The 21,099-nt window shown below is 37.2% G+C and overlaps 1 protein-coding gene and 1 long non-coding RNA gene across 6 annotated transcripts in view; both read right to left on the reverse strand.

Moving 5' to 3' along the window:
• KCNIP4 (potassium voltage-gated channel interacting protein 4) overlaps nt 1–21,099 on the reverse strand; it is an 813,618-nt gene that overhangs the window by 144,220 nt on the left and 648,299 nt on the right. The gene's annotated exons all lie outside the window — the stretch shown is intronic.
• Nucleotides 929–18,121, reverse strand: LOC116668185. The gene is made up of 3 exons (XR_004325249.1): nt 17,785–18,121; nt 5,116–5,121; nt 929–938 (listed from the first exon to the last, which is right to left on the reverse strand). It is a non-coding gene; the product is annotated as an uncharacterized LOC116668185 (long non-coding RNA).

Here is a 21,099-nt window from a genome sequence, read left to right on the forward strand (position 1 = left end):
ATCCTTCCCTCCCACCTGCCTGGGAGGAGGTGCCATCGAGCCGTTGTAGTTATTTCACAGCCATGAATGAAAGGTCAAACGATTCCCACAGATGCCAGCCCTGACCTCACTGAGACACCAAACCAATGCCAACAGAAACTCCGCATGTCCAGTCTTCTCACGAAGCCAAGAAAATAAACTCTTACAGGTTTAAGCTGCCACCAGGCAGGTTTTCAGTCATTGTAACCTCAAAATACGCCTAATCAATACATTGTTCCTACCTAATCCCACTGGGGTCCAGATCCTATTGGGTTTCTCTTCTTTCATCATTTTGTTATAATCGTTTTTCTTTCTTTTTAATTTACTTGGATAATTCACTTCCACTTTAGAGTAGTAAACTTAGCCCCTCCAAAGACTCATTTCCCATTTCGAGAGAGAGAGAAACAGAGAGAGTGTATGTGTGTATGTGTGATTGTGTGTCTATGTGTGATTGTGTGCCTGTGTGTGATTGTGTGTGTGTGTGTAGTATGTGAAGGGAGGGGCTTTTGATCATCACATACGCCTTTTGGCAGAAGCACGTGGCCATGTACAAATAGCCCCTTTCAAGCATCATCACCTTTCTGACCCACCCCCCTATGCCTCATTCACTCCCTCCTCCTTTTCTGCCCAGCCTCCTTCAAAATCATGCCAGGGTTAAGAAAGTAAGACATGGTGCTAAATTTGGCAAGAACTGTTACCATAATCTAGGTCTCAAAGAAGAGCTGATGTAGAGCAGATCTAAAGGAAATTTCAGTAGAAAGGTTTTTTGCTTCTTTTTCCCACTCCCATATTGTGACATCGCCCTGCTCCTTTCCTCTAGAAGTTCAGTCATCTAATAGCGGCCTCTGATTTACTAAACCCTAGAGTATCTTCCTGTCCATGGTGTAACTCTTCATTCCAATATAAAGATCTCTTCTGATCTTATCTCTCCAGTAAAAGTCCCCTCCTCTTCTACTTGGGAAGGGATCTGATGACATGGGACTGAAGACACAGTTGTTCCAGTTCTTGTCTCGAGCCTCTTGCCTGGGCCAGACCCTTCCAAGTGTGACACAGCTCCCAGGGGCAGCCTTTGCACATCATTATGAAGGGAAGCATTGCCTCTTACTTTAGCTGAGAATGTAATTTTTTTTTCCTAGAGAATTAAATAAGAGGTCCCTGAATCCTTAATATTGTGGGAATCTCATAATGGAGACTTATACTCAAAAAGAGAAGAAAAAACGAACTACAGTGCAAACTGTATTTCTAACTTAAAAGAAAGCCACATCAGATAGATTACAAGAAAGAGTGAAACAGAAGTCTAGATTTGTTGTATCAGGAGTGTTCTGTCCATTTCTCCTTTTCTCTTACTAAGCAAAGAAATGACTTTGTTCAACTCTGAAAATTACAAATTATTCTTGTTGATGAAATTGACCTCATTTTATGACCAAGGTTACAGTACAGCACAATGGTCATTATGAATATTATTAAATAAGTGTCTGATACTTACTTATTATTAAGTCAATAAAATACATTTAATGTAAGTTTTAATTGCTTACAGCCCTAACTCTGCTCATGGTGTTAAGTTTTCATGGTTCATCATTCAAGGGCCGTGCATTTTTGGCTTAACAGTTTTATAGAATAGAGGGAACTCTCAGAGCATGAGCAGAAATAGGGTGACTTTATTTATTTTATTATGCCTGCTGCTTTGAAGTGGGTTTAATTAGTTTTAAAAGATTAGGTACAAAGGAGAGGAGAGTGATAAATTTCTGGTAATAGTTCGTAACTTCAGTGCTTTCTGATCCCATGACTCATTTTAAAAGATGAGTGCAGTGAGGTTGAATCACACTGTTCTGCCATCCCCCTGACGTCTTAATGACCTAGGCTGGCAGTGATTAACTGTGGCTTTGCTCCTAAGATTTTTCTTTCTCTCTATTAAAAATAAATCAGTGTAGAAATGGCCTTCGTGTATTGGATTCGCAGTCTTCTTTGACTTAGAAAATAAATTCTAACATTCTTTTAGTTTCCAGTATTTATAAACAAGTTTATAAGTCTACCAAAGAGATTTGTGAATGACTCTATTACCTGCCTAGTTGCAGAAGCCAGAAAATGGAATCATTATAGAGAGCTTTTGCTTTCAATTAACTGTCCAGGTAGACACCAGATTGAATTTTCTGAAGCAATAATCTGAGCACTTTCTAACCCAGATCACAATGCATCAGTGCCTCCTTAGTACCCCTCTCCTTGGTAACAAAGGCCTCCCCAGTTCTGCCCCGTGGTTACTTATTAAGTCTCATCCACTGCCAAACACTTGTTCAAAATGAGCCTTCATAGTTAGCACTATGGTTACAAGAAGGCAGAATATTTTATATTTGGGGACTGTAATTAGCATCACCCCTCTGCCTACCCTCCAGGTAAAGTCCTACATAGATTTCAAAACTCAGACTAATCCATACTGGGAAGGAAGAAGTAAAACTTTCTATTTTCAGATGACATGATCTTGTATATAGAAAATCCAAAGGAATCCACCAAAAAAACCAGAGTTAATAAATGAGTTCAGCAAGGTCACAGTATATAAGATCAACATACAAAATCCAATTGTATTTCTCTGGAGTGGCAATGGACAAATCAAAACGAAATTAAGAGAAGAATTCCATTTACAAAATCAAAAAGAATATCACGCTTAGAAATGAGTTTAACAAAAAAAGTGTAAGACTTTTGCACTGAAAACTATGAAACGTTAAAAAAAATTGAAGACCTAAAGAACTGAAATAATACCCCATGTTTATGGACTGGAAAACAATATTTTTAAGATAGTAATGACTCCAAACTGATTGGCAGAGTCAATGCAAGCCCTATCAAAATCCCAGCTGTTTTTTATTTCAGATGTTGACAGGTTAATTATATAATTCAAATGGACATATGGGAGACTCAGAATGCCTACCAGAAATCTTGAAAAAAAATTTGGAAGATACATTTCTTGACTCAAAACTTTGTTAAGTTATATAAATCAAGGCTGTATGGTGCTGGCCTGAGGACAGACATATAGGTAAAGGAAACAGGAGAGTCCAGAAGTAAACCTATACATTTATGTTCAACTTTTCCCTTTGTTTACAAGGTTGCCAAGACAATTCAATGGGGAAAGAACAATCTTTTCAATAAATGGTCCTGGGACAAATGGATACCCATATTATTAAAGAATAAACTTGGGTACATGACTCATATCATATGTAAAAATTAACTCAAAATTGGTCAGAAACATAAATGTCAGAGCTAAAATGATAAAATTTTTAGAAGAAAGCATAGCTATAAATCTTCCTGAACTTGAATTAGGTGTCTTACATGCAACACCTAAGCACAGGCAACCAAACAAAAAATAAATAAATTGAACACCATCAAAACTAAAAACTTTTGTGTTTCTAAAGATACAATCATAAAAAAGTGAAAAAAAAAAAACCCCACAGAATGAGAGAATATTTTTCCAAACTGTATATCTGGTAAGGATCTAGTATCCAGAATGTATAAAGAACTCCTATATCCAAATAATAAAATTTTTTTAAAAAACCTAATTTCTAAAATTGGAAAGGGATTTCAATAAACGTTTGCCCAAAGAAGATACGTAATGGCCACTACACACATGAAAAAGATGCTTAAATCTTTAGTTTTTAGGGAAATCCAAATAAAAACCATAATGATATGCCATTTTATACCTACGAGGATGGCTATAATCAAAAAGGTGGACAGTAATGATTGTTGGAGAAGATGTGGAGATATTTGAACACTTCTTCCTGCTGGTAGGAATGTAGAATGGTGAAGCAAATTTGGAAAACAGTTTAGAAATTCCTCAAAAAGTTAAACACAGAATTACCAAATGGCCCAGCAATTCCAACCCTAGGTATATATTCCAAGAGAATTGAAAACGTATGTTTACACAAAAAATTTGTACACAAATGTTCCAAGCAGCATTATTCACAATTGCCAAAAAGTGGAATCAGTTAATGAATACAAATAATAAATGGGTAAACAAAATGTAGTATATTCATTCAATGGGATATTATTCAGCCATAAGAAAGAATAAAACAGAGCTACATGAAACAGCATGAATGAATCTTGAAAATATCATACTATGTGAAAGAAGCCGGACACAAAATGCCACATAATTGTATGATTCCATTTATATGAAATATCCAGAATAGACAAATGTATAGACAGAAAGTAGGTTAATTGCTAACAGGAGCTGAGGGGAGGGGAGATGGCGGCATGAATGCTACTGGGTATTGGGTTTCATTTTGGGGTGATGAAAATGTTCTGGGGTTAGTAAGCGGTGATGATTGCACAACCCTGTCTATATACCAAAACCCACTGATTTTTGTACATTTTTAAATGGTGAAATTTATGATATGGAAATTACATCGCAATTAAAGAAACTCAGCTTAGCTACTAACTTCTCTATGCAAACCTTCTAACTCCTAAGGCCAATTCCAATCACACAAGTGCAGTTTGCAATTACAGGTCATGAAGTGTAGTGGTTAAGCAATTGGGCTGAAAAGATAGTGCCTTTCTTAAAATTCTTGTCTAATTGTATGATACCTTAAAATTCTTCTCTAATTGTATGATTTCTTAAAATTCTTCTCTAACTGTATAATCTCACTGAGCCTCAATTTCCTCATCTGTAAAATGGTGATAATAATATACTTAGCTCATAAGGTTATTGAAACGATTATCTGAATTACATTGCAAAACACTTGTAGCAGTACCAGGCATTCAATAAGTAATAAATTTACTATTAATATTAAAGCAATTGTTATATTATATCTGTTATTTTTATTGTGATTATTAGTAGTGGTGATGTCTCTTCAACATTTTACCCAACTCTGTATCACTGTAGACACTTAGATATTTCTTGTTTCCCAGTAACTGGTTTTGTGGTCTATTTGGAGTCACACCATGCCTCTTCAGAGTCAACAGGTCAAATGCAGTCTGGTAACAATATCTTTGGCCATAGGGTAAAAATCGTCAAGACGGTGGCCAGCCTAGTTAGTTGGATGATGTACTAGGCGTATTTTAATCTGCTTCTTCTAAAAACTGTGTTTGCCTATTCGACCACAGAAAGAAAGAAACCTGCCTCTTTACTAGAGTCTTTGGGAATTAAGAGAAAGCTCTGAGAGATAATAATTCCCTGAGAAGTCCTGGGTTCCCTGAGAGACTGCTTACACATTCTGGAGAGAGTCTAAGAAGAAAAAATTAGTTCTGTGGTAGCTTGTATTCCCCACCCAGGAGTCTTCTCCCTCCAGATGACTACTCTACTCATCAGTTTATAATCTTCCAACATGATATAGACTTTTTAAAGTGCTAGCAAATGTTGTTTATTCTCTACATGAATATTTCTCTCATCTACCCCAGGGAACAAAAAATATTATACTCAAATGAGTTCAGTTGCTTGTCCTATACATCAGCCCTTGCAACCGAGCCATAAGCAGTGCTTTCTGAAGTTCATCCTCAGCTCTACTCAGCAGGAGTGCAAAGCAAGATAAGAAAATGGTTCATTACTAATTTTTAGGAAGGATGAGTTCCAGAAAGAAAATTAAAACCATGAAGATATCTGCCATGTGGTACATATTTTCAGAGTGGGCAAAAGAGCAAAAGGATAAAGCTTTATTTATGTATGCTTTACAGGCAGCACATTAATATATATCAATTGATACAAGTTAATTCTTCTTTTTGCAAAATGGAGAAAATATGTATATAGGAGTAGTTTTTTTTCTGAAATAGCATTCCATTAAAATTAGCTTCAAGCCAGTCTGGAAAACAATAAATTCTCTTTTTTGTTCAGTAAAGGATTTGATGTTGTCTACTGTAGAACAAAAAAATAAAATAGATGCATATATTTATATGTATATAAGTGTACACACACAAACATATAATGGGTTTGAAAAAGAATAGTACTTAATCTACTAGCTGGTGATGAAGTAATTATTTTATGATTTCAGATGCGATATTTAGCACAGACTTGTCACTGCCAACACCACTCTACTCTTGTCTTTCAGCAGAAGCATGATAAAGTGTTTTCCCTCAGTTTAACATTCCAAGAGATGAGCAAGACTGAAGGTGTCTTTAATGCCAAAGAAAAAATTATTCCCTCTGGGCATGTTGGAGTTGAAAAGCCTTTTCAAACTGAATTTATAAGTTTCCCTTTTTGGATTCTTCTGTCATATGGCTGGATAAGGTGAAAAAATTTTGTTATGCCCCAAAATATATATTCCTGAGTTCATTCCTGAGGGAGAAAGGTTAGAGGAAAGGATAAATGGGTTCACTTTTCAGTGTCTCCCCAGCCCAACCATCCATCAGTTTGCTCTGTGGTCACAGTACAGTCAGCTCTTCCCGCCTTGGCCCAGAATCACCTCTCATAAGATGTCCTCTTCACCCCCTCAGGCCTCTCTTGACAATTCCTGACCCAAAGAGCTCTCTTCTCTGATGCGTACTAACATTTCCTGTCTACGTGACCCTAGAGTGGCTTTCTAGAAATATTTACCTTTTTGTGGTTGTCATGATACACTTGGTTCATCCCATAAAATAGTAGTGAAATTGCCTATTTCTCTCATGAAGATTTCTGTAGATTTACTCACTAATAGAAAATATGTATGTGGTCTCCACGTGCAGCCTGGGAGTGTGACAAAACAGCAGAGAGGAACAGCGGGAAGGGAAAATGAATTTTCCATGAACGGATGAGTTCCAGAGATTTTAGACATTCATTTTAATTGGTAGCCCTTAGCATCCACTCAAAAAATCAGAAAGATTATTACTTATAATCACAGCATGTTCTGGATGCAGCTTATGTTAGCTAAATGGAAATCTAGTTCAAAATTTCTTTCTGCTCCCTTGCTCCCTGGAGCAGAGTCTTTCTCACAGAAATGATGGCTGATTGGCTTTCAGGGCCATTTGTTTTGAACCTTAACTGTCCTGCAGCAGCAGTTAAGCCAGCTCCATAGTGGACCAACCTCTTCCTAATTATCTCTGATATGTTTCTCTGAGGTCCTAAGCTACACTGTTTTTGCTTAACCTCAGTCAACCTTCTCTTCCCTTTTCTCTTCCCTTCTCTTTCTCCCCCACCTTTTTTTTTGGTGGTGGTTGTTCTTCTATCATTGACAATTTTATATTTATGATTTATATTTGTTGCAGAACTCTCGCCCCTACTCTTTTCTCTAGCGAGAGCATGATGTAATTATTTAAGTGTCTCCTCACTGTCTTAATAAATGTCCATCAAGCATCTTCTGTACCCGACTGTGCCTCGCCCAGAAAGCAGTGGTGAGCCAAGGCCAGACCTGGTCCTGCCCTCATCAAGCTCCCCATTGAGTAGGAGTGGGTGACTTATTCACGTTAATGTTTCTATAACACAAGTGAGACAGTGTCCTGAAAGAAAAGAAACTGTTTCTGAGCAGTGAGACAGTGTCCTGAAAGAAAAGAAACTGAGTTTCTGAGAATGAATAAGAAAGAAGTGAATCAGGATTGGGATGCTGGGAAAAGGATCTAAGGACAGCCTCTGATGACCTCTCAGGGATGAGTAGATTTTGTTTGGAACACAAATCTAATTCAGTTCCACCCTCACCCCAGATTCAGTCTAACTCTTTTAGTGGCTTCCAATCGCTCTCAAGATAATAGTCACAAGCTCCGTTTATTGTTAAAGGTTCTCCTGTGGCAGTACCTCCTTCTCTGATATACTGGTCTTCCTGGTATTCTTTTAAGCTATTGGATGCTTTATCTACCCTCCTGACACAGGGCATTGCACCTGCTCTTATATCTCTGGTTTTCTTCTTTCTATTCATGCCCCCCTTTCTTAAAGTGGCCTTACTGGGTACCTTTATAGAGCTGCACTGCTCCAGAAGAATGCCTCCTTCTTTATTATATTGCCCTGGCTTGCTTTCTTCATAGCACTTATTTCTATCTAAAATTATGCTTTTCTTTGGCTTACTTATTTAAGTCTCTCCCCCACTGGAATATGAGCTCCAAGAGAGGGCATGCTGTGGGGTCTTATTACTCTGTTAACACTTGGGACAGTGTCTGGCAACAAATGAATGAATCAAAAAAGATCTGTCTCTCCAATTATACCCAGACATTTAGATGACAACATCTGAATCTGTGTTGTTACAAAATATCTTAGGATTTGGTTGTTAGAACATTTGACTTATTTTAATTCAACAAACATGTATAGAACATCTCTTACAGTCCAGGCACTGTGCCAAGCACTGGTGAGAAGGTTTGGCAGGAAAGTCACTGTTTGGTAAAAAGAAAAACGGACAAATGCTGCCAAAATTTTTAATAGAGATAAATGCCAGGCCCTCCTGGGTCTTTGGTATAATTGACCATATGATCTTAAGGAAGGAGAACCACTTCAGGCAAAGCACTACCTCTCTGTATCTCACTAGTTTCATCTCTAAAAAGTGGGTAAAATCACATTATAAAATTCATTTTCAGGTAACGTGACAAAATACAAAAACATCTGGAAAATTAAAAGCTCTGTTCTTTTACCAGGTATTTGCATAGCGTCTTCGGCAGAGGAGTGATGGCAGATGAAGGTGGAAAATTACTTACTGACCTCATTGTGGAAACCTTTATTTCTCATGCCTGTCATTTAGACCTTAATTGCTAGCAATGAGCAACTCTTGAAGATTTTAAAGAGAGCCAGGTTGTGATTAGATATATGGTTTAAAATGCTCACTCTGATAGTCGCACCCACGACAGATGAGATAGAGAAAGAGATGTTAGTTGCTAGATTTCAGAATGCACATGTTATGGGCTAAATCGTGTCCACTCCCCGTGCCCTCCTAGGTTCAGATGTTAAAGTCCTGACCTCCAGTAGCTCAAAGAGTGACCTTATTTGGAGATAGAGCCTTTCCAGAGGTAAGCAAGTTAAAGTGAGGTCATTAGGGTGGGTCCTAATCCAGTATGACTGGTGTCCTGATAAAAAGGAGACATTCAGACACAGAGTCCCGCATAGAGGGAGGATGATGTAGACAGATGGAGAGAAAATGTCTGTCAATAACTCAGTGAGGGAGGCCTGGAACAGGTCCTTCCCTCACAGTCCTCAGAAGGAACTAAGCTTGCTGACACCTTGATCTTGGACTTCCAGCCTCTGGAACTGTGACAATAAATTTCTGTTGTTTAAGCCACCCAGTCTGCAGTACTTTGTTACACACCGTGGCAGACTAACAGAGAACACTTGAGGGTTAGTGAGGGGTCTGACTAGTCTCGTAAAGGTTCTGGAAAGGCAGGAGGGTCCAGTGGAGAGTGGGCACATTCTAAGTTGGAACTGATACGTTTCAGGCACATGACTTTAGAGAAGATAGATACATAATCTCTCTCAGTGTTAGTTTTTCAGCCAGGAAGAATGCCCGTTTTGTAGGTCTGTTGTGACAATTTGAGACAGTACTTGGAAAATATCAAGCACAATGCCTGGCATATAGGAGATGCTAAGTAAATATGATTGCTGCTGTTGATGGTGATGACAGAAGAATTTTTTTTTTAAATATTATTTTAAAGTTTATAAAGTACTAGAAATTCTACAGATAATAACCTAACATTGGACACCAATCTTCCAACCACTTGAGTGACACAAGAAGATTCCTAGGTGGAAAGTTTGTAGGGAGGAACACTAGCTTTCATTTGAAATCACCAAAAATGTTTCAGAACATTAATTCTACATGCTTTATCTGCAGCCTCCAGGAATGAAGACAATCTTATAATCATTCTCTTCCAGGAGCCAGACAGAGATTTTTTTCTCAGAATACACCAATATTTGTCTATTTGGGCATCTCCTTTCCCAGACTAGTTGTTCCTGGAGGGCAGAAACCATGTTTTGGTTTTTTTTTTCCCCCTGAGTATCTAGCATAGTACATGTAGTTGTAAGATCTCAGAAATATTTGATGGTTGCATAAAAAATGAATTAATGTAGAAGTCCATCTTTGTCTTTTTTTAGGTACAAGAAAATTTGCAATGTCTGATGAAGAAATTTGGGAATGCTCTGCTCAACAGATCAAATAATCTGAATTCAAATAATCTTACACAAAGTATAAATACTCTCCTTCAAGAAAACAAATAAATGAGCTAATTATTATTTTGATTTCTTGAATTTGTGTAAGCGTATTGACTGTCCTTTATGATTGGATTACCACATTCTGTTGATTCTTATATTGTAGTTGGCTTTATTCCTTTGATAACTATGTAAGTTTAAAAAGCTGAAGATCTAATCTGTTCTTAGAAACAATAATCTGTACATATATGAAAATTAAAAAAATGTGCAGTATACTGTAGATATGTATTTACATGGAATATCATGTGTATGTGCAGTCAAACTGTAATAATTCTACATAATAAAACTGAAAGGGGGTGGGGAGGAACACAGTTAAAGTGCAATTCTTCCTTGGAAATCTGTTTTAGCCAGCCAATTCATTTGAGTAAAATCTAATAAACTATAGATACGTGGTAAAGACGATCAGGTTGGAGCCCTTTTGTCTTAACATAACCAATGTGGCCTGTCCTTCCGATTGGGGATAATTCTCACATGACATAGATATTTTCTGCAATAAGACATTTTTTAGTTTTCCTTCTTTCGAAAAAAGTTCTCAGGCATTATTAAAGGCAAAAGCATGGAGACACTTGTGGTGCGTGTTTTCTTCTTTGTGAATTATTTATTTTTGGATGAACTGAAAGGGATGTTACACAAGCTCATCTCTGCTGTTGCCTGCTCCTCTGCTCCGCTGTCAGACAGAGGCGTGCTGATCTGACAGAGGCTTCCTCTGTGAAATATTCCAGGGCATCACAGCCTCTCTACTGGAAAACTGGGCAACATCTATTTTGCACTGTAAGTCTACATAGTCTCCTCTAGGTACAGATGAAGAACGCTCCACATACTTAGGACTAATTGGTTTCTCTGGTATGAAAAGGATTAATGGGTACCTGATACAGCATTAGCTCAAGCTGTGCACAGCCTGGACTGATGCTGAACCAAGTCTACCCTTCTTTCTCTTTCTTTAATTTTTTGGGGGAGCCATTTTTATAGTATTTCCTCTGAGAACATGAAAAGCACACTATAATCCTGAACCCATCATGGGCCTCACTACCCTGCCCTAGTTTTTCAGTACATTTACTGGATTTCTACTGTATTCCAGGTGTTGTGCGAGGTCCTGGGAATTCAGCAGCACATAAGACAGCCATGTTCTCTGTCCCCTCGGAGCCTGCAGTCTAGCCACGGTGGTCTCACCTTGACTCCTTCTCTTTCTTCTCTTCTCCCTTTCACTGACTTGGCTCTTCCTCCTTGAGATGTCACGGTTTAGCATTGGAGGAGGCACTCTCTTAGCCATCTTTGCCTTCTATCAGGCATGAGGAAGCTCACAATGTCCAGCAAAGAAATTTAGGAGTGCTATGCTCAACAGATCACCGCCCTAAAGTCAACCCATCTTCCACGATTATACCTAAGAATGCATCCTACGTCAAAATCAGGGGTTATATAATTAAGCCTAGACTCAACCCAAAAACCCACAAGGGAAGTCTAAAGAGTTGGGAAAACTGAATCTGTAAGAAAAAGGGTCCATGGCAAGTAAGCCAAGTATAAGTAAGATCTGATCTGGAGCCCAGGTACTGCAGGCTAAAGCTCTCTTCTGCCAAGGCACAAACGCACAGAGGTGCTCAGACATCCGGGGTAAAGGCCCAATGGTGGGAGGTCCTACTTTCCATCTACTTTGTTCTTTTCTCTATTACAGATAATGATCAAGAAAGTTGAGGCCATCAGGATTAACAGCAGGGCAGATGTGAGAGAAAAAGATCACAATGGTAGCTACAATACTGATAACTGGTCTACCATGTTTTACACTCTGACCTGCCTCATTCCGTGTTTTATGAGAGAAAGGAGCCAGGCAGTCCTGAGCGTCAACCCACCAACATTAGCTCTTGCAGAGCAGGGTCTCTGTTGTACTCACCATTGGCATTCCAGCTACCCAGCCCCGACCTAGAGCACGGCGGGCGTTCAGTGGATGGCTGTGAATGAACGGGTGGCCTATTGCTCTGCTGCCTCCAGGCTGAGTGTCCATGGAGTAGTCCCTGCTCTTTTCTCACCTTCATACAAATAGGAGTGTTATTTTGAAGGTCAAGTGAGAAAGCACTTAGTTTAATAAATGTTTTCTTTTTAAAGTATTATCATTATCTCTGACTGCCTTCCTCTATCACCAAACTTTAATTCAGTTGTTAACTGCACAATATTAAAACCGGCCTCAGAAACCGGTTTCAGGCTTTCACATCACTCTATGTAAAAAGATCTTCTCCACTTTCAAGGACCTTGCTTTAACGTCTGAAGAGGAACTGGTCTCTACCTTTTTCTATCACCGAAATGTTTATTAAATGGCTTTAGGCATTTCAAATAAAGGAATTATAAAAATGAAAATTACAGCATTACTATGCCATTCTTAACTAATTAAATTAATTAAGAATGTAATTTTCACACACTGAAATTTATAATATCAAACTGTATGCAATTATATGCAATTTTCAAGAGAAATGAGAGAGAAGCCACTTTGATTTTTCTATTTTACCAAAGTTATTCAGTTTTAAAGCCACTTGTTGTGTAAGATATTTTAATTCTGGTGGGCTAAATAGTCTGTCAATTGTCCCCTGACAGTCCTATAAATAGAGACTAAAAAAAAGCATTTGTCATTGTATGTCCAGGCTAAGATGTTTGATATTTTTATGATTTGTACAATAACATTAATAATAATTTCATAGTGTAGTACTTCTCAACTTTAAATGCTTTCATTTCTATCTTTATACAATCTTATCAGGTTGAGAACATTCTATGTGGAAAGGATAACCCAGCATAGGTTTAACATCATGGAAAGGCATATTTGTGGAACAGTGTGAAATTCAAAGTGGCTGGAACAAAGGATGCACAGTGGGGAGAGGCAGGGTGTAGCTGGAATTAGGTCTGGCAGATTTTGATGGGACACACATTACACTGAGGGGCCAGGTCATAGTTACTGGAAAACGGAGAGTTACAGAGAATGATCTACTTGTATTTTCAGAAAGATAACCCTTGCAGAGGGGTAATCTTTTTGATGGATTTGAATAAGAGAAAACATTGAAACAGAAATATCAGACAAGGTATTGATTCCATAGTCCAGGCAAGAGCAGACGAAAAGCTGAACAAAGGTATTAGCATTGGGAAAATACAAAGATACCAGATTCAAGAGGTGTTCCCTGAGGCAAAATTGACAAGACTGGAGGGAGAGGAATCTAAGGTAGGACGTGGTTGAAAGACATGGCTGATGAGAGTGCAGTGAAAGCAGAGAATGATATAAAGAAGGTTGCTTTGGTTGCCATTTGCAATTTTTGAATCAAAAGAGATGCACCATGGATTTACAATGACCACTAGTAAAATGTTTAGATTTCTATAGCGCCTTAAGTTGTTTATAGTATTTTCAAATACATTTTCTTATTAGAGCCACACAATAACCCTGTGAAATAGGTGGCTATATAGATAAGGAAACAAAGGCTCAGAGAAGGATTTAGTCAGTAAGATCACCTGGTAATAAGGCGAAGATTCTTATTTGCTTATCATGTCACATTATTTTTTATGAAATACATCAAGTAACATACAGAAAGGTATATTTAGAAATAAACCATTTGGAATGATCAAACTTAGGACATATTTGGATGCTTGATATCTGATTTTTATTTTAAAAAGTAAAATTATAGAATTGAAATTATGAAGAACTGTAATTATAAATAAATTCAGTTGTTAACTGCACAATATTATTTTTATGTATACAGATTTTTTATGGAATATGTTATCCTTTTGAAATAAGAGCAACAATGAATAAGTTTTATTGAATTGCTAGAAGCAATTGTTGAAGGGTCTGTGTAGTTTACGTTAACAGTTGAATATTTATGAATGGCTATCTCTACCGTATTTGCTCATGGGACTTTTGGTATCTTTTGGGGCCAAGAATTATGGTCTCAATAAACAGGCATCAGAATCCCAAAGACAATTACCATATGTCTCCTGAGTCATCAGTGAATAGTTCTGCTAACAAGTTTATCTTTCTTTTTATATACAAACCACATATTTGACATGTATCTGTTAGAAGAGAAATTACTGAAAGACACAACTTATTCTATCTCTTTAATTGTCAACTATTAGAATAATAGTTTATTGATGTCTTAATTATTAAATTAGAATTTCATGGTGAAACCCAAACCAGTTGATTTAGTCAAGATGAAGTATATTTTGCTGTGCCTTTGTTTTGATATATAACTGATTTTCCCGGAATGTTGGACTGTGTATCTGGATAATATTCTCATATTCTCCCAAAATCACTCTTTTGGCATGCTCAGGATGCTATCTGAAAGTATGGCTTTTTGTTTGAATACTTTCTAAGTTTACAAGAGTGCAGTAGTAAGATAATCAATTTATTGAAAATGGAAGAGACCCTTGTGAGTTAACCCACTAGAATTCTCAGTAAACCAAATTAATTGCCTATATTATGGATTATCTGCAAAAAAAATCTGTCTTTTAAACATTGTTATACATTCATCAGATGTCTTGATTCCAGGTGGTCATTTTAAGGAACAGATAAATACCCATCAGTACACAGAGAAGCTGGAGTAGATATTCCTTTTAGAGATAAATGATGAAGCACAGACCATCACCCTATGCCTTCTGTCACTAATAAATATTGTACTTCCTTTTAGGAAAAAAATCTGGTTTTATTACCATATTTAAGAGACTTTTTTGTTTTATTACTTAATGATGATTCTGATTATTTTTAATCTAGAGAGAAATGAGAGTTTCTTCTTTTTTCCCAATACATTCTATCAGAAATATACTAGGAAAATAGTTAACTCCCCTTTAGGGCCTCTCAAACTATTTAATGATCTGTGTATAACATAGGCCAAGCGAGGATGTCACATTTAATCCTAAGGTACTTCTGTCTGTGCAAGGACAGATGGCCTCTGGAAATGCAGTATTAGCTATTCAGTTACTTTTTCCAGTTAAGAGACACAACCTGGAATAAGTAAGGTGCAGACAACCAGTTCATGTTCTGTTCTATCTCACTGATTTCCACTCACAGAAAACGTCCTCGCTGTAGAGCAAGGAGGTAGGTGCTAACATGGCCGTGTTAAAATAATTTATTTTTCAGATTTTCCTGACATACTTTCCCTTTCATAAAACACTTTCCCATTGGAAAACAGAAAACATATCTCTTGCCCATTCTAGAAACTGCTTACGGTGGAGGGCCCTGGGGCTTAAATCCCTCCCGAGTGTCAAGCACAGGGACAATACTAAACACTGTCACCAGCTGGATGCCAGCCCTAGAGGAACGAATCATTTTCAAAGCCAATTTCTAATTCTTGGCTTTCAACAAAATTGATAGGGGACAAAGTCAACTTGTCAGCTGAGAGACTGTCAAAAATTATTTTTCATTCACTAGGTGATTTTTGACAAATAAATTGGGAGGAGTTCAAAGAATTATAACACACTTTTAACAAAACTCACTCTTCTCCAATCTACTTGCTGAACTTCAGAGGGCCATATAGAGCCAGATTCTGGCTGAATTCAGACTCCGTTGCTTACTTACCTGTGTGACCACAGGAATATACCAACTTCTCTATGCCTACATTTCAAATTCTATTAGCCAGCACTATAGGCAGGCACTTCAGACGTATTAATCTATACTACCCTCACAATAACTCTGTGGGGAGGGTAATGTTATCATTTTATTTTACATAAAGAAACTGAAGTTCAGGGAGATAAAAATGGTAAATATAAATGCAAATATTTTGAAGTGGCAAAATTTAAAAATTATCCAAAGGGAAAAAGAATACTACTTCACTAATAGGGCCTCATAGCGAGGATCAAACAAGTTCAGTAGAGCAGCAAACATTCGGACCCACGCTTAGCACCCAACAAACACTCTGTGAGTTTAGCTGTTGTTACTATTTCTGTGAACAAAAATTTTCAGCACTTATATCCATAAGAATGTAAAGGAGAAATATAATTGATGTTTAGCCCATTCATATTCTGACAGTTAACACAAGTCTTCCATGGAAATGTGAACCAAAACACACTTCAATGAAATTATGTCCTCTTAAAAATTTTTTTTCAAAACTTGAAATAAGTTATTTTGATCAACTATTAATGATTGTTATTCATCTCAACTGAAAAATTAAACAGAATTGAATTTATATAGGTACTTTTCTTGCAGAGAAATATGATACCATGATGAAGAAAAGGCTTTCAACCATAAAAATACATATATTATATTTAGATACATTTCTGTGGAAAAAGTAGAATAAAAGTTGAACATTTTGGCCTCAAGAAAAATAATGAATGTATGATGGTATCAATTTTCTATAGCAGTTAGATGCAACATAATAAATACATTTAAAAGATGGATGAAACATTTTAAAAGTCTGTATTTGCAGTATGCTGGGAATTATAACATCCAGAACTATATTAATTAATTAAACTTATGATGAAAACATTCCAATTTCAATTAAAAATGTGTGAGTGTGTATAGTTGCTCAAAGTTATTTTAGGAATATGAGCAAAAAAAAGAAATACTGTTTAAAGAACAGTAGACTTGGATGCAGAAGACTCACTTTTCAGGCCTACTTTAGTGACTGTTACTACTTTTAGGGACTTGGGAAATTGACTTAATGTCTCTGAACTTCAATTTTTTACCTGTAAAATGGGATTCGTTATTAAATTGAAACTTAAAAATATACGAAAATTTGCTAAAAACTCTGAAGTACTCTTTAAGTATGAAAGTACAGAATAACCAACCAAGAAAAGTACCCGAAAATGTTTCTTGCAAGATTCTTACAGCCCAAGATGTGGAATTCTTTCAAATGTGTTAAATGTTCTTTAAAATTATTATTTATAGAATTTATTTTACAAGTTTTGTTCTCCTGGTGTACAAAATGAGTCTGAAGTTGTCTCTGAAAACTTAAATATATCTAACTGCTTATGGTCCACAGTTGAACTTGTGAGGGTTTTTGTTTTTGTTTTTGTTTTTTTAAGTGTGACTGCAAAGTTAGGAGATGGATTTTCCTCCTTGGATTGTAAACTGGCTCTGTAGACAATTTCAAAAGGGTAATTCACCAAAAGATTCTGTCAGTATCATCAGAATCAGAGAAAAAAATTTTTAAGGCATTTCATTAAAAGCTAAGAAGCCTTTACATCTATAAATCCTGGAGTTTTTGCTAAAAAACTGTCTCTGCATTACAGTCACAAGTTGCATTTTTATTTTCTCATTTACTTGTAGGAGAAAACACCCCAAGTCACACCTGGTACAAAACTAACACCATGAGCAGACCAGCTACACGGTGATGTTTGAAAAAAATTAGAAATTCACTCAAGAAACTCAACTCTTGTGTCACTCTGTGAATTTCCACACCACCCCTATTTTTTTATTGTCATTTTTTTCTATTTTGGAAATAGGATCTTTGCAGTGGATAGTGAATCATTAGTATCTTCTCAATGGCATGTTGTCTACATTCTTCATTGGACAGAGCATCACAAAAAAATGTGCAGATACTTAGCTCATAATTTGTAAGAGTAACTCTCTCAGTCCCTGAATAGCAAAGTGAATAAATGAAAGGATTACACACAAAGGAACTGTCATTGTATGAATTAGTATTGATTTTCAGCTCCACGTGGACCATAGTGGCATAACCAAATAAGTGTTCATTTCTACAAAACAGAAGTGTAGAAGTAGGAACTTCCATTGAAACCTTCTAAACCTAACCGCAATACTATCAGTATTATACTAGGAATTTAGGTTAGACCAGACCAAGAACCTTCAAAGCTCTAAGCAAGTACAAAATACTTAATTCCTGTCCAGTAAGGACTGCAAGACTCTATCCTACATCAATTGAATGCAAGTCAACCACTTTAATTAAGCTAAGCCCTTTCTAGATTGGTTCATGGTAATCCGTGGCTTTCTTTCTCTTGCTCAAAGATGGCTACTATAGATACCTCCAGTCATCCTACCAACATTACAGTCAAAAAGAAGGGGAAGTTTGAAGGGCAAAGGCAGGTGCCAACTGAGTCTATTCCCTCTCCTCCCCCTCCTCCTCCTTCCCCTCCTTCTCTTCTTCTGAATTGAGAAATCAAAAGTTTGTCTGGAAATTCTACCCAGTGGACCAACAGACTTCCACTTGTAGCTCATTGTTCGAACTGCATTAAATGATTATCTCTAACAGCAAGAAAGCCTGGTTAATTGTATTATCTAGGCTCATTGCTGCCCCAATTAAAATTGGTGTTCTGTAAGTGACAAAGAAATGAGAATGGATAAAAGCAGCGTCTAGCCCTGTCTAATTCACTCAGCTTTAGCAATGCATTTTTTAAAAATTTCTTTTAAAGATTCACAAATGCACTCCAATTAAACTCCAATATATTCAATATATTTGTAGTTTTGTGGCATCTTGTCATGTACTTAACTGCATGTCCCTTCTCAGGATCAAATATTGTATCTTATTCTTCATTATGTAGCTACCAGTACATAGTGGGCAGTTATTCATGATTTATTCTTTTCTCATATTGGGTTTGTATCATTCCAACTCTGGGATATATTAAAATACCTAATACATTCCTAATGAGTTCTGAGTACATAATGGCTTGAATTATTGGCATATTAAGCACTGACCACTAGTTAAACAGTCTTGAAGCTTCTGTACTTTGAGCCTAATTATCTTGATTTGATTGAGAGCATGAGATAGTCCATGTTGTTTTTTTTTATTGAATGAAAGATTCTTTAAATTCTATAGTGCTTTACAATTTTCAGAAGTTTTATATAAATGATTTCATATAAACCCACAATAACCCTTTCCCCCCACCACCCCTTTATTGCCCTCCCCCTTCCCTCTCTCTATGGGTAACCACTAGTTTGTTCTCTATAGCTGTGTCTGCTTCTTTCTTGTTTTATTCACTAGTTTGTTGTGTTTTTTAGCTTCCACATATATTATGTTATATAGCATTTGTCTTTCTCTGTCTGATATACTTCACTTAGCATGATGTCCTCCAAGTCCATCCATATTGCTGCAAATGGCAAAATTTCATTGTTTGTTATGGCTGAGTAGTATTCCTGTGTGTGTGTGTGTGTAGCTCACATCATGTCTATCTATTTATCTGTTGATGGACACTTAGATCACTTCCATATCTTGGTAATTGTAAATAACACTGCTATGAACATTGGGGTGCATGTATCTTTTCTAATCAGTTTTTGTTTTCTTTAAAAGCTGAAACTAAAAAACGTGTTATGATTTCATATTTCTAGGCCATTGCTTGAGTGTGGAAAACCTGCATACTATTTTCACAACCAAAGCACCTTGGATTGGTGAGCTTGAGTAGAACTCCTCTGAATGATTGTACCAAGGGTCTGAGGACAAACTCTGTGTCAGACAAACTTTGGCTTGCCTGTTATTTCTTCTAAATATTAGTTATGTGATTAGGCAGTAAGAGAATCGTCCAGCTGCACTACCTCTTTATATACTTTTAAATTGGGATTTATTTCACTGTATTGAAAAATAACACTTTTTTTCTCTTTGTTTTCTTTTTTCAATCTATATCCCATGACCTAGCACAATCCTGGCACATAATGGGTCAAAATAATATTGAGTGAATGGATGAATGACTTTGGGCCAGTTTCTAAGTCTCTATACTATCGTCTCCTCATCAGTAAAGGCATATGTGAAAGTGCTAAACAGTAAGGGAAAGTATTAGCGTAAGGGAAGTAGAGTCATGGATTCCGCATCAGAACCACAGAACACAAAATATGATCTGAGTGACTATTTTCTCAGTTCTTCCTATAATAGAACAGAGCTAGTACCATGCACATGCACAGGAGAGAGACTAATTCATTATATATTATATAATCACATTTTACATCACACGTGCTTGTGTTGGAAAGTCTCAAAGGTTTGGTGAGTCACCAGAAGGACACACAGGACTCAGCATACAGTCCTACTCATGGCTACGGTTTATTGCAACAGAAGCGTACAAAACAAAATCAGCCCAGGGGAAAGGCATGTTGGGCAAAGTTCAGAGGGACGCAGGTGCAAGCATCCAAGAACCCTCTTCCAGTGGAGTCATGTGGGACCCACTTAATTTCCCCTGCAAGAGTCATGACAACATGTTGAATTGTTGCCTATCAGGAAAGCTCATTAAAGACACAGTGTCCAAGGTTTCTACTGGGGTCAGGTCACGTAGACACTCTGCTTAGGATGTACCACAATTTCAGACTCCCAGAAGGAAATCAGGGGTTTATTATAAACTGCATTTTTTTGAACAAATAGTTTAGGAACTGTGAGCCAGTCTTACCAGTTAGGAAGTAATGGGAACCCTCAGGAAATCCAAGTGCACAGATGCCAGACAAGGGTCAACCTGGCAGGCAGCCTTTCAGACTCAGGCTATGGAGATCGGACTCAGGCCCATACGTCAACTTTTCTACACAATGCCTAAGGGTATTTGGTTGACAAGATATCTGGCCTTTTGGGGTCTTAGCAAAGCTTGACTAAAGGGAAGCGTGAGAGGTGAGCAGTGCAGAGAGAAAGGCAGGAATACAGCTGGTTCTGTCCCACCCCCCCTCCTTCTGGCAGAAGGAGATGAAAGCTTGGGCAATGTCTGGATTAATTCGACCATCTGCCTGTCTTCCTACTTGATTTTACTGTTCATCACAAAGGAAACAGAGGTGATTTTCAACGCATTGTACCCTGCAACACATCTTTAGCTACTTCCTGAGAAGTACTCATATATCGTGTTCCTGTGTTTTGCATGTATTGGAGCTTGCAATTTAAAGTCAACCTCTGCAGAACTCTTCGGAAAACTGAGACATTCATTTATAAAACTTACTTCTTAAGTCATTCATCCTGTAAGTTCAAAGTTTAGTGTTTTGAGATTTTGTAAAGTAAGGCACAGTTATGGGACATTTTCCCCGCCATCAGTGAGTTTGTACACGATTCACTCCAACATATTGAACTTCCTGGAAATTACTGAACTTAGAAAAGCATCTCCTGGATTTCTTGCTATGGTGCAGTATTTGTGCTTTCACCTTAGTT

Source organism: Camelus ferus, chromosome 2 (genome assembly GCF_009834535.1).
Source record: "Camelus ferus isolate YT-003-E chromosome 2, BCGSAC_Cfer_1.0, whole genome shotgun sequence".
Lineage (NCBI taxonomy): Eukaryota > Metazoa > Chordata > Mammalia > Artiodactyla > Camelidae > Camelus > Camelus ferus.